Here is a 15,436-nt window from a genome sequence, read left to right on the forward strand (position 1 = left end):
TACAAGTGTCTACCTGAACACATTAACCTAGATATACTACATACACATGTTCCAACTCAGAAACTTATTATCATGCCTCTAAGACCTGCTCCTACTCTCATATTCTCTAGTTATTGGCACCAATTCACCCAGCCAGGGGCAGCATCAGAAATACGTGGCACAGATCTAATCCTCCCATTTACTACTCAGTATACAGAATGAGTATCAATATAAGCTTATTGATACATCATACAAGGCCCATCAGAGTTGGCACCACAGTTTCTAACCATGATGCTTCAGACCCAAAATGTCATAAACGGCTGACTAAATTGTGATACATCTAATGGAACACTACACACAACAGTAAAAAAAAAATGAAGACATGATCTGCAAGATACATTATGGAGTTAAGAAAAAAATAATAAAATACAACTATTTTTGTTATGTGTTTATTTTTAATAGCATAGACTTGATTCTCAAACTTTAAGTTGTATTGAAATCATCTGAAGGCCTTGGACAGTTGGCTCAGCTGTAGCGCATCGGCCCAGCATGTGTATATCCTGGGTTCAATTTCTGGTCAGTATACACAGGAGAAGCAATTATCTGCTTCTCTACCCCTCAACCTCTCCTTTCTCTCTCTATCTCTATGTTCCCCTCCTGCAGCCATGGCTCGGTTGGAGCAAGTTGGCCCTGGGTGCTGAGGACAGCTCCATGGCCTTGCCTCAGGTGCTAAAAATAACTTGGTTGCCAAGCAATGGAGTAATAGCCCCAGATGGGCAGAGCATTGATCCCCATCAGGGCACATGTGGGACTTTGTCTCTCTGCCTACCGCTTCTCACTTAAGGGAAAAAAAAATCATCTGAAGGGCTCTGTCAAAACATAGATGGCTGAACGCTACCCAAGAACTTTCTGATTCAATAGGTAGAGGTAGGACATGAGAACTTGCATTTCCAGCAAGTTTTCTGCTGATCTAGCCTAGTACTGTTGTCAAGAAATACACTTTGGAACTACTGTCTTCACAATTAGGGCACATTTCAAAAAGTGGATAATTTTTATTTTTGAGGGGGGGGGAAGGGAGAGAGATGAGAAGCATCAACTTGTAGTTGCATCACTTTGAGTTCATTGATTGCTTCCCATATGTACCTTGATGGGGTGGGAGGGGCTCAAGCCTAGCCAGTGACCCCTTGCTCAAGCCAGCAACCTTGGGCTGAAGCCAGTGACCTTGAGATCATACTGATGATCCTTGCTCAAGCTGGTGACTTTGGGCTCAAGCTAGCAAGCCTGTGCTCAACTCAGTGACCTCAGGGTTTCAAATCTGGAACCTCAGTGTCCCAGATCAATGTTCTATCCACTATGCCACCACTAATCAGGCAAAAAAAATGGATAATTTTTTATCTTCTTTAAAGAAAAACCAACCCACCACAGATTGTCCAAATTTTACAATGGTTGAGGAAGGACAAATACTGCCTAAAAGCAAATCATCCACTGAAGCAGACCAAGACAGTTATGAGAAAATATAACTAACAAATAGCAAGGAAGATGAGTCAAGCTGTACACTATTTCATGGTACATTTCAAAATCTACAAATAACCTATGACCATGCAATACCAAGCAGGCATAGGACACCACAGCTTTTAGGAAGATGTGTTTTAATGGGTTTTCTGTTTGTTTGTTTGTTTTTACTGATTACTTGATAGAAATAGGAGAGAGAAAATAAGGGAGGGAGGGGTGAGAGAAAGGAGGAGGGGGAAGATAAGGAAGAAGGAGGGAGGAAGATAAGGAAGAAGGGAGGTGGAGGGAGGGAGGGAGGAACATTGACTTGTTATTCCACTTATTTATGCCTCATTTGCTGATTCTTCTATGTGTCCTTACCAGGATAAAAGCCACAAACTTGGTATATCAGGATGACACTCTAACCAACTGAGCCAGGGTATGGCCAGAGCCAGAATGATGTGTTTTTTGTTTCTGTTTTTGTTTGAGAGAGAATGTGAGAAAAAGAGAAGACAAACAGGAAAAAAAAAAAAGAAGGATGAAAAGCATCAACTTGTTGCAGCACCTTAGCTGTTCACTGATTGCTTTCTTATGTGTGCTTTGACCAGGAGTGCTTCAGCTGAGCCAGTGATCCCTTGCTCCAGCCAGCGACCTTGGGCTTCAAATCAGTGACCACGGGGTCATGTCTATGATCCCACGTTCAAGCTAGTGACCTCGGGATTTTGATCCTTGGGTCCTCAGCATCCCAGGCCAATATTCTATCCACTATAATACCAACTGACCTGGTCAGGTCGAAAGATGTATTTTAAAGAGTCAAAAACAAATTTTTTAAATTCTGAATGATTTGCTCTTAAAATTAAGTTAGCTATAATGCTTTCCTTAAAATCAGTATTTAAAACTTTCTATTGTTTCTTTTCAGCTACTCATTCACATCAGTCAACAAATTCATCTAAGAGCACATAAGAATAAACTGTATTTGAGAATACAGTTCCCTAAAAAATTCTCATTTAACTAAACAATTTTAAATTCTGTAAATTTACTAAAATCCAATAGAATATCAGGAAAAAGGCAAAATATTTGAAGAAATAGTTCATTTGGCAGTAACATATTTATGAAGCTAAAGTAAAGTATTCAAAGGGTAGACAAAATGTCAAGGATGGAGATGTTAACTAATTCACTGCTGAAGCTGGAAATCAGTAATTAGGGAGACTGCAACCTAGGGCAAAGGGTAAGAGTACTGATATTATACATATATATACTGTCTCCTCACCAATATCCTAAACAGTACTTCCTAAAACACATAAGCTAGAGAAAGATGAAATCAGCTCAAGAAAATGTGTTGAGAGCTAAAGAAGGAGGTTTAAAATAAAATTCATTGTGTTGGCCTTGGCCGGTTGGCTCAGTGGTAGAGCGTCGGCCTGGTGTGCAGGAGTCCCGGGTTCGATTCCCGGCCAGGGCACACAGGAGAAGCGCCCATCTGCTTCTCCACCCCTCCCCCTCTCCTTCCTCTCTGTCTCTCTCTTCCCCTCCCACAGCCAAGGCTCCATTGGAGCAAAGTTTGCTGGGGCGCTGGGGATGGCTCTGTGGCCTCTTCCTCAGGCGCTAGAATGGCTCTGATTGCGGCAGAGCAAAGCCCCAAGATGATAGAGCATCCCCCCCTGGTGGGCGTGTCGGGCGCATGCGGGAGTCTTGTCTGACTGCCTCCACGTTTCCAACTTCAGAAAAATACAAAAATATATATATAAAATAATAAAAATAAATAAATAAAATTCATTGTGTTAAAAAAAATGTCCTGTAATTTGTGGCACCTACATATAAAAACATCTTAAGGAAAATTTTTCACAAGAGAAACTGAAGAAAAATTAAAGAGGTAAATCATATTACATATTAGTGTAAAAATCAGTTACATTAGAGTTTATCAGGTTAACAATGAAATTATTTTTATTCCTTTAAGCACACACTAACCATGTGTCACAAATAGCCCCAACACGTTGTTTAATTTATAAGTCCACACGTTGCTTAATTTATAATTACCTACATTATGTAAGATACTACTATTGAATACTTTTATTAGAATATTTTATTGTATAGAGAAATGCAAACTGCCAAATCCTGTCCGATTTATAATTTAAAAAGCCCCCTATTCTTAACAGAGGTATATTAAATTAAGAGCATGGCTGACCTCCTGCAAGTCCATCATAAAGGTTAGGCATAAGCCAGTTTCATTAAGGTGCTATTTATGGCTCTAACATTTATACATCTGGGCAGACCCTTTTGAATCCAGTTAAAATAAAGAGATTACTATTTATTTATTTCCTTGTTTGTTTGTTTTTAATTTTGAGAGTACATTTATTACAGTGCAACAAAAAAGGACTTAGGATAGAAGAAGCAAAGGAAAGAGCCTAGGCAGGCTGCTATGGCTCACTGCAGAGTCGGAGAAAAGGGGCCTTGGAGAACAGGTTCAGGAGGTTAGCCAGGACACGTTGCTACTGCCCACTGCTCCCCTGGTTACAAGTCTCCTGTGGTCCCTTAGAGTTTATTTATTTAGGAAATGCACACCTATGAGGGAAGAAGAAGGGGAAGGTAAAGGCACTGGCATGCCCCTGGGAGGGAAAGGATGCCAAGAAATTACTTCTTTAAAAGCATTATTTAATATGTTAAAATCTTTATGTTTATCCCCCAAACTGGTTCATTCCCATTTCAAAGGACAGTTCTCCAACAATCTTAGTACTTGAGAACTGGTGAATAAGCCTTAAATTTACTTTATCCGGGCTCATATTTTGTTTGGATATTCACCCTCAGGCTTCACTTTTCCCTAGATGAATCCCAATTTTAAAAAATATTTTTGAATACAAGAAGTTATTTTTGTTATTTTTTTAAAGATTTTGTTTGTTTATTTTAAAATGAGAGAAAGTGGGGGTGGGATGGGAAGTATCAACTCATAGTTGCTTCCTGTCTGTGTCTTGACTAGGCAAGCCCAGGGTTCAAACCAACAACCTCAGCGTTCCAGATCGACACTTTATCCACTGCGCCACCACAGGTCAGGCAGTCATTGTTGTTATTTTAAAATAAATCACTTATCCAGCATCTTGTGGAAATACTATTCCACTAAAGTTAAAGTCCGATTATACATATGGCACTTAAACTTAGTCTTTTTTAAACATGTCTCCAAAATATTTCAAATTTTCTACCTTGACAGAGATTACTGAAGATAGAAGAATTTCTTCTCGATCATATAATCATCAATTCACAAACTTGTAACTGTACAGAATAGTAATGCAATCTTTAACCTTCATTTTCGTTTTCAGGTCTCCTCCCTAAATGTCTATTTGGTTTCATTTCCACTGACTGGACATATTACCTACATAGCAGCAAAGGCCTGCTGCTTCTCAACTGCTTTAGACTTAATAAAAATGATGTTAAAGATCAAAGTCGGTAAGGCACTAAAAAAACACCCAGTATTGTATATGGCTTTAATTTAGGGGATTTGTGAAAATATGATTTGTTTTGGTCTCAACTGTATTTAGAGACTGATGGCAAACTGCTCTAGATAAATGCAGTGTTACTAGTTGGTTGTTTAAAATTTGACATTTCTCCAAGAACAGCAACCATAACTAAGTAAGATAAAACAGAAAACCAAGGCCTGACCTGTGGTGGCACAGTGGATAAAGCGTCGACCTGGAATGCTGAGGTTGCCGGTTCAAAACCCTGGGCTTGCCTGGTCAAGGCACATATGGGAGTTGATGCTTCCTGCTCCTCCCCCTGTTCTCTCTCTATCTCTCCCTCCCCTCTCTCTCCCCTCTCTCTCTAATAAAAATGAATAAATAAAATCTAAAAAAGTAAATAAATTAAAAAATTTAAAAAAACAAAAAACAGAAAACAGAAAACCAAGGTGTCTTAAAGGGAATAAACAAGTCTATACTACTCACCACTGCATGCCATGTACTCAGACAGCACCAGACCCATTGTGAAACCTCAAATATTTTTATTAATAAAAAACAATGCAATACTGGCAAATCAAATACAACAACAACAAAAAAGAAAAAAAAAACAATGCAAAAGCTTATACCTTAAATTCCTAGTTTATTTTATTTTTGTGTGTGTGTGTATTTTTCTGAAGCTGGAAACAGGGAGAGACAGTCAGAGAGACTCCCGCATGCGCCTGACCGGGATCCACCCGGCATGCCCACCAGGGGGCGATGCTCTGCCCACCAGGGGACTTCGCTCTGTTGCGACCAGAACCACTCTAGCGCCTGGGGCAGAGGCCAAGGAGCCATCCCCAGCACCTGGGCCATCTTTGCTCCAATGGAGCCTCGCTGTGGGAGGGGAAGAGAGAGACAGAGAGGAAGGAGAGGGGGAGGGGTGGAGAAGCAGATGGGTGCTTCTCCTGTGTGCCCTGGCCGGAAATCGAACCCGGGACTTCTGCATGCCAGGCCGACGCTCTACCACTGAGGCAACCGGCCAGGGCCCTAGTTTATTTTTTAATAACTATGTTCCTCTTGAAATACAGATCTTTACTTTGAATTAGACATTACATTATATACAAAATAAACTTTCTTAAAAGACATTAAAGCAAACAGCAACATACTGACAACTGGTGAATCTAGAGCAGTGGTAGTCAACCTGGTCCCTACTGCCCACTAGTGGGCATTCCAGCTTTTATGGTGGGTGGTAGCGGAGCAACCAAAGTATAAATAAAAAGACAGATTTAACTATAGTAAGTTGTTTTATAAAGATTTATTCTGCCAAACTTAGCAAAAATCTGACATAAAGTACTTGGTAAGTAATTATTATTATATGCTTTAACTTGCTGTAACTCTGCTTTATAAATTTTATAAAGTAAAGTTACTCCCCTACTTTATAAATCACCATTACTGTGGAACTGGTGGGCGGTTAGAAAATTTTACTACTAACAGAGATACAAAAGTGGGCAGTAGCTATAAAAAGGTTGACTACCCCTGATCTAGAGGAAGGATATAAAGGGATTCATTGTATAAGTACCTTAATGTTTCTGTAAATTTGAAATTTTTCAAAGAAGAAAAAGGTTTTAGAATTATTATTCACTTAGGCAAAGAGCTTACACTTGAATAATTATTTTGATATTATATTTACCTTCCATCTTCCAAAGCACTCTTACCCATTTATTATGCTGCATATATGTCCTATACACAAAAATATGCAAAAAGATACCACAGAATTTTTTAAAATTTACATTTATCCATTAACATCTAATTTAAGGACAGGAAAGACATTTTTTTAAGACTAAGACTATAGCCTAACCAGGCGGTGGCGCAGTGGATACAGCGTCAGACTGGAATGCCAAAGACCCAGGTTAGAGACCCCAAGGTCGCCAGCTTGAGTGTGGGCTCATCTGGTTTGAGCAAAAATTCACCAGCTTAGACCCAAGGTCACTGGCTCAAGCAAGGGGTTATTCGGTCTGCTGAAGGCCCATGGTCAAGGCACATATGAGAAAGCCATCAATGAACAACTAAGGTGTCGCAATGTGCAACGAAAAACTAATGATTGATGCTTCTCATCTCTCCGTTCCTGTCTGTCTGTCCCTGTCTATCCCTCACTCTGACTCTCTGTCTCTGTAAAAAAATAAAATTAAATTAAAATTAAAAATAAAAAGACTAAGACTATATAAAGAGGTAAAACAATACTCTCACATTGTAAGTACAGATATTTACTAGGTTTCAAACCAGTAAAAAAAATACTCAAGCATGCAACACCTTATCCTTCAATACCAAGTGCTATATATAATATATTAGACCAACTGCAATCCTCTGACAGATTATGAATTTGCTGAATCATTTGTTGTTCAGTATCCTATAAAATAGCATATACCATGAGCATAAAACTGAAACAAGAGTACAGTTACACTTTGTTCAAAAAGCAAAAATACTCCTTTTTCCCAAGAATTGTACATCTAATTTAAAGCTGTTTCCTTTAAATGACACTGTTCTGAATAGTGGAACTACTCTGATTCCTTAACACATTCATTTGACTATTCTGAATAACAAAAATATCAATATTTTGAGGAGAGATTGGATAGGCACAAAATAGCATTCATCCATAAATACTAGATGTTATGAGCTAAAACTGTAGTCAAAAATCATTTGGGGTCAAAAATTACTTCAAATTCCAGTTAAGATAATGGAGAAAGACTTCTGTGACACGTTCTCTTCAAAGTCACACAAAAACAATAAGAAATACAAGAAATATAAATAAATTCTACCTTCATTTCAACATCCAGATATTGTAACTCTAACAACAATAAATGAAGACAAAAGAAGCTTAGAGCCAAATGAAGATGCCTAGGAGAAGCAAGCCAATTCATGTCTCAGAACTCTGGAGACATTTAGCAATAGGAGGTATCAGGTACCAGGCTGAAAGTAAGGGCCTGACTAAAGGTTTATATAACAACACCCAAAGGCCTAGCAGAAATTGAAAGGTTAAAATCTGATGCAGGCCCTGGCCGGTTAGCTCAGTGGTAGAGCGTTGGCCTGGCGTGCAGAAGTCCCGGGTTCGATTCCCGGCCAGGGCACACAGGAGAGGCGCCCATCTGCTTCTCCACCCCTCCCCCTCTCCTTCCTCTCTGTCTCTCTCTTCCCCTCCCGTAGCGGGGCTCCATTGGAGCAAAGATGGCCCAGGCACTGGTGATGGCTCCTTGGCCTCTGGTTGCGACAGAGAGAGGCCCCGGAGGGGCAGAGCATCGCCCCCTGGTGGGCATGCCGGGTGGATCCCAGTCGGGCGCATCCGGGAGTCTGACTGCCTCACCGTTTCCAGCTTTGGAAAAATACACACACACACACACACACACACACACACACACACACACACAAAAGAAAGGGCTATCAGAAATTTTAAAATGTCAGCTGAGCCCTGGCCGGTTGGCTCAGCGGTAGAGCGTCGGCCTAGCGTGCGGAGGACCCGGGTTCGATTCCCGGCCAGGGCACACAGGAGAAGCGCCCATTTGCTTCTCCACCCCTCCGCCGCGCTTTCCTCTCTGTCTCTCTCTTCCCCTCCCGCAGCCAAGGCTCCATTGGAGCAAAAGATGGCCCGGGCGCTGGGCATGGCTCTGTGGCCTCTGCCCCAGGCGCTAGAGTGGCTCTGGTTGCGGCAGAGCGATGCCCCGGAGGGGCAGAGCATCGCCCCCTGGTGGGCAGAGCGTTGCCCCGGTGGGCGTGCCGGGTGGATCCTGGTCGGGCGCATGCAGGAGTCTGTCTGACTGTCTCTCCCTGTTTCCAGCTTCAGAAAAATGAAAAGAAAAAAAAAAAAGTAAAAAAAAAAAAAAAAAAAAATGTCAGCTGAAATAAAACATTCAATTAAAAATTTAAGTCTAGGCCCTGGCTTAGTGGTAGAGCGTCGGCCCGGCATGTGGAAGTCCTGGGTTAGATTCCCAGCCAGGGCACACAGGAGAAGCACCCATCTGCTTCTCTACCCTTCCCCCTCTCCTTTCTCTCTATCTCTCTCTTCCTCTCCTGTAGCCAAGGCTCCACTGGAGCAAAGTTGGCCCCGGCACTGAGGATGGCTCCATGGCCTCTGCCTCAGGCGCTAGAATGGCTCTGGTTGCAACAGAGCAACGCCCCAGATGGGCAGAGCATTGTCCCCTGGTGGGTATGCCGGGTGGATCCCGGTCGGGCGCATGCAGGAGTCTGTCTGTCTGCCTCCCCCCTACCCCCACCCTCTGGCTTCTCACTTTGGAAAAATATAAAAATACTAAAATAAAAAAATATTTTTAAAAAATTTAAGTCTGACCTATGGTGGCACAGTGCATAGAGCATCAACCTGGAATGCTGAAGTTGCCTGTTCAAAACCCTGGGCTTGCCCAGTCAAGGCAGATAGGACAAGCCATGAATGAACAACTAAAGTGAAGCAACTATGAGTTCATACTTCACGCTCCCTCCCTCCTTTCTCTGTAAAAACAATAAATAAAATCTTAAAAAATATAAAATTTAAAGTCAAAGACATCTCCCAAAAAAATACAACAAATTCACAAGGCTTAAAAATAGGAAATTACACAAACAATCCAGGAAATTCATCACCCAATTAAAAACAAAATAAAGAAAAAAAATTGTAGGGCTAAGAGGAAGGGGGATGCAAGTAACTTCAAAAAGTCAAGCTCCAGGAACTCAAAAATTTTAAAAGCTAAATATTTCCAGAGACAAACTAGGCCACAAACAGATAAAGAATGAGAATGGTATTGAAACTGCCAGCAACATCAGGAGCTTAAACAGAATAAAGTAATGCTTTCAAAATTCTAAGGAAAAATTGTTTTCAACCTAGAATCTTGAACCCTGTCAAATTTCAACTGCATGAAAGGGAAGAATTAAGACACTGTCAAACAAGAAGCTACTAGAGGATGATATACTCTAAGACAATAAACCAAAAACAGTACTACACACAAGAGGCGAAGGAATTCCCAAGGTAATAGCTGTGCAACAGACCTGGTTAATAACCAATACAATATTGAAGCAGGAAGGAAAAAAGATCCAGTAGAGGTGTTGGGGGAAGAGGAGAAAATGATCTCTCTGGTGGTTTGACCTTGTAGAAAATCATTTTGAGAGGCTGTTGGAGGATGTACAAAGATCTGACAAGACAAAGTGTAAATAAATCAAGGGGTAATATTTACATGGGCATATTAATAGAACCACTGGCTATCACTTTAAGAAAAAATTGGAATAAAGAGTAGGATAAGATTATAAAAGGTTAAAATTTTCATCTAATATTAATGACTCAAGAAATGGCTATAGAGCCTGACCTGTGGTGGCGCAGTGGATAAAGCGTCGACCTGGAAATGCTGAGGTCGCCGGTTCGAAACCCTGGGCTTGCCTGGTCAAGGCACATATGGGAGTTGATGCTTCCAGCTCCTCCCCCCTTCTCTCTGTCTCTCTCTCCTCTCTCTCTCTCTCTCCTCTCTAAAAATGAATAAATAAATAAAATAAAATAAAAAAATTTAAAAAAAGAAAAAAATAAATTGTACAGGATCAATTTGTTAAAAAAAAAAAAAAAAAAAAAAAGAAATGGCTATAGAAGCATATCACTTGAAAATCAGAAGTATATAACAGAACAAAGAGCTAGAGGATGTCCCTAAAGAGCATGAATGGGAATGGAGAGGGGACAGGAGAAGAGATTGCTTTTTTTGGTTACCATAACTCTTTCAGCAACATTTTATTCTAAATATCTGTATGTATCACTGTTAGAAATTAATTTTTAAAGCCTCCAGAAAGCACAGTGTCAATTATTATGAAAGGGTCAATCCCTAAAGTCAACTTTCACTCCTACAGGGTCACACAGAATCTCGGAAGCCTACAGAACATCTGCATTATCTGATTAAGCATATGAGGTTAAAAAAAAAAAAGCCCATACAAAAGACCACAAGCTCACATGTAAAATGTAAAACTATAAAACTTTCAGAAAAAGCATAGAAAAAAACTTTCAGGATCTAGGGCAAACCAGCTTCTTAGACACAAAAAAGCATGATCCATAAAAAGAAAAGTTAATAAATTAGGCTTCATCAAAATTTTTAAATTTTTCTGTGTGAAAGCCCACATGAGGAAGAAAAGACAAGATGTACAGTGTGTCTGTAAAGTCATGGTGCACTTTTGACCGGTCACAGGAAAGCAACAAAAGACGATAGAAATGTGAAATCTGCACCAAATAAAAGGAAAACTCTCCCAGTTTTATACCTATTCAGTGCAGTTCGATGTGGGCTCACGCACAGATTTTTTTAAGGCTCCTTAGGTAGCTATCCCGATAGCCTCTACAGACTCGTCACTGACTGACGGCCTACCAGAACGGGGTTTCTCCACCAAAAAACTGCCAGTTTCCTTCAACTGCTTATCTCACAGAGTAATGTTATTCCTATGTGGTGGCGCTTCGTTATAAACACACCGATATTCACATTGCACTTTGGTCACGGATTCGAATTTAGCGAGCCACAGAACACACTGAACTTTCTTCTGTACTGTCCACATCTCGACTGGCATGGCCGTGGGCTGCTCCGCTATATGCACGGTGTTACGTCATCATCTGCGCATGCACACATGCTGCCACATCATCCTACAGAAACTGGGAGGGTTTTCCTTTTATTTGGTGCAGATTTCACATTTCTATCGTCTTTTATTGCTTTCAAAAGTGCACTATGACTTTACGGACACACTGTAGACTGAGAAAGTATGTATAAACTACATATTCAACAATGGATTAGTATCTAAAATGTGTGAAGAACTCCCAAAACCCAACAGGATAAAAAAAAAACAATAGAAACAATCCAATAGAAAAATGGGCAACTGACTCAAACATTTCACCAGAATACATACAGAGGTCCTGGCCGGTTGGTGCAGTGGTAGAGCGTCAGCCCAGCATAAGGATGTCCTGGGTTGGATTCCCCAGTTATGGCACACAGGAGAAGCACCCATTCACGCTCTCGCTCTAGCTCTCTCTCTCTCTCTCTCTCCCCTCCCTCTCCTGCAGCCCTGGCTGGATTGGAGTAAGTTGGCCCCTGGAGCTGAGGATGGCTCCATGGCCTCTACCTCAGGCACTAAGAACTTGGTTGCTAAGCAAGAGGAACAGAGCAGCGCCCCAGATGGGCACAACATCAGTCCTAGTGGGCTTGCCAAGGGATCCTGGTCCTGGCGCATGAGGTACTGTCTCTGCCTCCCCTCCTCTCAATGAATAAAAAAATAAATAAATAAAAATAAAAAGAATACATACAGAGAGCAAATAAAGACATAAAAAGATTTCTCAATACATCTGGCCATCATCAGAGAAATGCAAATTAAAACCACAATAAAATTATCACTACACACTTATCAGAATAGCTAACATATAAAATAGTAACACCACCAAACGTTCGTGAGAATGCAGAGAAATTAGATCACACATACTGCTGGTGAGAATGTAAAACAGTACAGCTACTCTGGTAGTTTCTTATAAAACTAAACCTAATATGACTCAGTAATTGCACTACTGGACATTTACCTCAGAAAAATGAAAATTTATAATCATTAAAAACACCTATACAAAAAATTCACAGCAGCTTTATTTATAAAACTGGAATCAACCAAGATGTTTCTCAATGTGTGAATGGTTAAACTGTGATGAGTGCATACCATGGCATACCTACTCAACAATAAAAAGAACTACTTATGCACACAACAACTTGGATGACTCTCCAGGGAATTATGCTGAGTGAATAAAAACCGATCTCAGAAGGTTACACCCTGTATGATTCCATTCACATCACATTTGTGAAATCACAAAATTTTACAAATGGAGGACAAACTTTTGGAGGGGAAAAATGAGGAGAGAAAAGGGGTATAGTTATAAAAAAAATACCCAGCATTCTCATCCCTTCAAACTGTTCAGTTTCTTGACTGTGATGGTAATACATGAACTTACACCAAGTAATAAAATTGTGGAGAATTTCACACACACACACACACACACACACACACACACACACACACACAGTACAAGTAAAACAGAAAATCTGAGTAAGAATGGTGTACTGCCACAAATGTCAATATCCTGGTTGCAATGATTTTATTAGTTTCACAAAATGTCACCACTGGGAGAAACTGGACAAAATGTTATTATTTTTAACAACTGCATGTGAATCTACAATTGACTTAATAAAAATTTCAATGAATAAAAAGTCGGCATAAACATCATTATTGATATAAAAGAAACAAATCAACACTGTCCTCTGTTCTGATTTTGATACGCTGTATTTTTTTGAGTCTTCAGAATAATGGTTTTTCCATTTTCTAATGTTTTACAACCTTGGATGCTCTGTTTCTGGGCCACACTGGAAACTTAATGTTCCATCATCAGTTGCTGTTTTCCTCAAAAACATATTATTTTTCATCTCTGGAAAAAAGGATAAATATCAAGCAATCACTTCTGCTTGTAACCCAAGTGTGTGTGTGTGTGTGTGTGTGTGTGACACTCATCAAAGAAAATTTCTCATTTCAGATTTCCCTTCAGATGAGTTTTCTACACCAAAATTTTACTTTAATCATCTTTTCAATTCCTTTTCTTATAATGCAACTTATTTATTCCATTAATTCCCAATATTTATTAGAAGGAAGCAAATCGATGATCTTTACGAGATCTTTTCTTGGTTTTATGGGTTCAGACAATGTTCTACTAACCTCAATACCCTCTCTAGCTCCTTTAAACTCTTCTTTTATGACCTATCTCCATAAAGCAGTTTTCCTGTGCAGATCTCTTTAGCTAATCACACAAGTTATATTTTGTGCTAAATCACGATTGTAAATTAAGATTCAAAAAGTCGCCTGACCAGGTGGTGGCGCAGTGGGTAAAGCGTCGAACTGGGATGCAGAGGACCCAGGTTCGAGACCCCGAGGTCGCCAGCTTGAGCGCGGGCTCATCTGGTTTGAGCAAAAGCCCACCAGCTTGAATCCAAGGTCGCTGGCTCCAGCAAGGGGTTACTCGGTCTGCTGAAGGCCCGCGGTCAAGGCACATATGAGAAAGCAATCAATGAACAACTAAGGTGTTGCAACGCGCAATGAAAAACTAATGATTGATGCTTCTCATCTCTCTCCATTTCTGTCTGTCCCTGTCTATCCCTCTCTCTGACTCTCTCTGTCTCTGTAAAAAAAAATTAAAAAGATTCAAAAAATCCTTGCTTCTCTATTCATCCTCAATGCTACCACATTACAAACTGGGCAGCCTTGTACTTTCTATAAAAAAAAATTTGTTTTAGCAAGAGACAGACAAAGAGATGAGAAACATCACTTCATAGTTGTGGCACTTTAGTTGTTTTATGATTATTTTCTCGTATGTGCCTTGATGGGGGGGACACTCCAGCCAAGCCAATGACCCCTTGCTCAAGCCAGGGACCTTGGGCTTCACTCCAGCAACCATGGGATCATGTCTATGATCTCATGCTCAAGCGAGTGACCCTGCACTAAAGCTGGATTAGCCAATGCTCAAACCAGCAACCTCAGGGTCTCGAACCCAGGTCCTCAGCATCCCAGGCTCTATTCACTACGCCACGGCCTGGCCAGGCAGCCTTATACTTTTAAAAGTTAAAACAGACAGCCATTATTTCTCCTATCATTCTTTCCATTTTACAAACCAAACAGGAGTATCAGTATGTCCTTTCCTGTATCTTGTACACCATTATATAGGGTAATTCTTGAAAAGAAAATAATTATCCCTCTGGTTCCTTAGCCGTTTAGTATTAACTAACTTGTATCCCTTCCAAATCCATATATTTAAGCCCTAACTTTCAATGTGGTGGTGTTCAAAGACAGAGTCTTTGGGAGGTAACTAGCTTTACCTGATGTCATGAGGCTGGGTCCCTGGTGATAGGATTAGTACCTTAATATGAAGAGAAAGACACACCATGTGAGGACACAGCAAGAAGGCTAAAAGCCAGGAAAAGACTGTTCACCAGAAAGCAACCACACTGACACCCTGATCTCAGACTTTCAGCTTCCAGAACTGTGAGAAATAAATTTCTGTTCTTAAGCCCACACACACACATAAAAAAAGAAAAAGAATGAGAGAGACAGAGACAGAGAGAGAGAGAGAGAGAGAGAGAGAGAGAGAGAGAGAGAGAAAAAAGAAAAAAAATAAAAGGAGGGAGGGAGGAAGAAGGAAAATAATTATCCCTAGCACTATCAGCTCAGCTCTGCTATGTTATGCTTTAAACCTGCAAACAAGTAACCTGAACAAATCCCTCCATATCTGGGTTGACTTGATAATTCCCCACTCTGGTCAAAACAGAAACAAATTAACAAAAATACTTCAACTCCACTTTTCAAATTGAAATTGATGAGTAGAAGAATCATCCTATCAATTTTTTTCAAATAAAACAAATTCTTAGAATGAGAAACATGGCTATGAACAGGATTGGATATGAACTCTAGTCAAAACTTTTTCAATAATGAGCCATATAATCTTTCAGAAATTACTTCCCAGACTGCTT

General features: G+C 40.3%; 1 protein-coding gene across 1 annotated transcript in view; it reads right to left on the bottom strand.

The window, feature by feature from the left end:
• RAB10 (RAB10, member RAS oncogene family) overlaps nucleotides 1-15,436 on the bottom strand; it is a 76,309-nt gene that overhangs the window by 53,176 nt on the left and 7,697 nt on the right. The window lies entirely within an intron of this gene.

The sequence above is a fragment of the Saccopteryx leptura genome, chromosome 3 (assembly GCF_036850995.1).
Source record: "Saccopteryx leptura isolate mSacLep1 chromosome 3, mSacLep1_pri_phased_curated, whole genome shotgun sequence".
Classification (NCBI taxonomy): domain Eukaryota; kingdom Metazoa; phylum Chordata; class Mammalia; order Chiroptera; family Emballonuridae; genus Saccopteryx; species Saccopteryx leptura.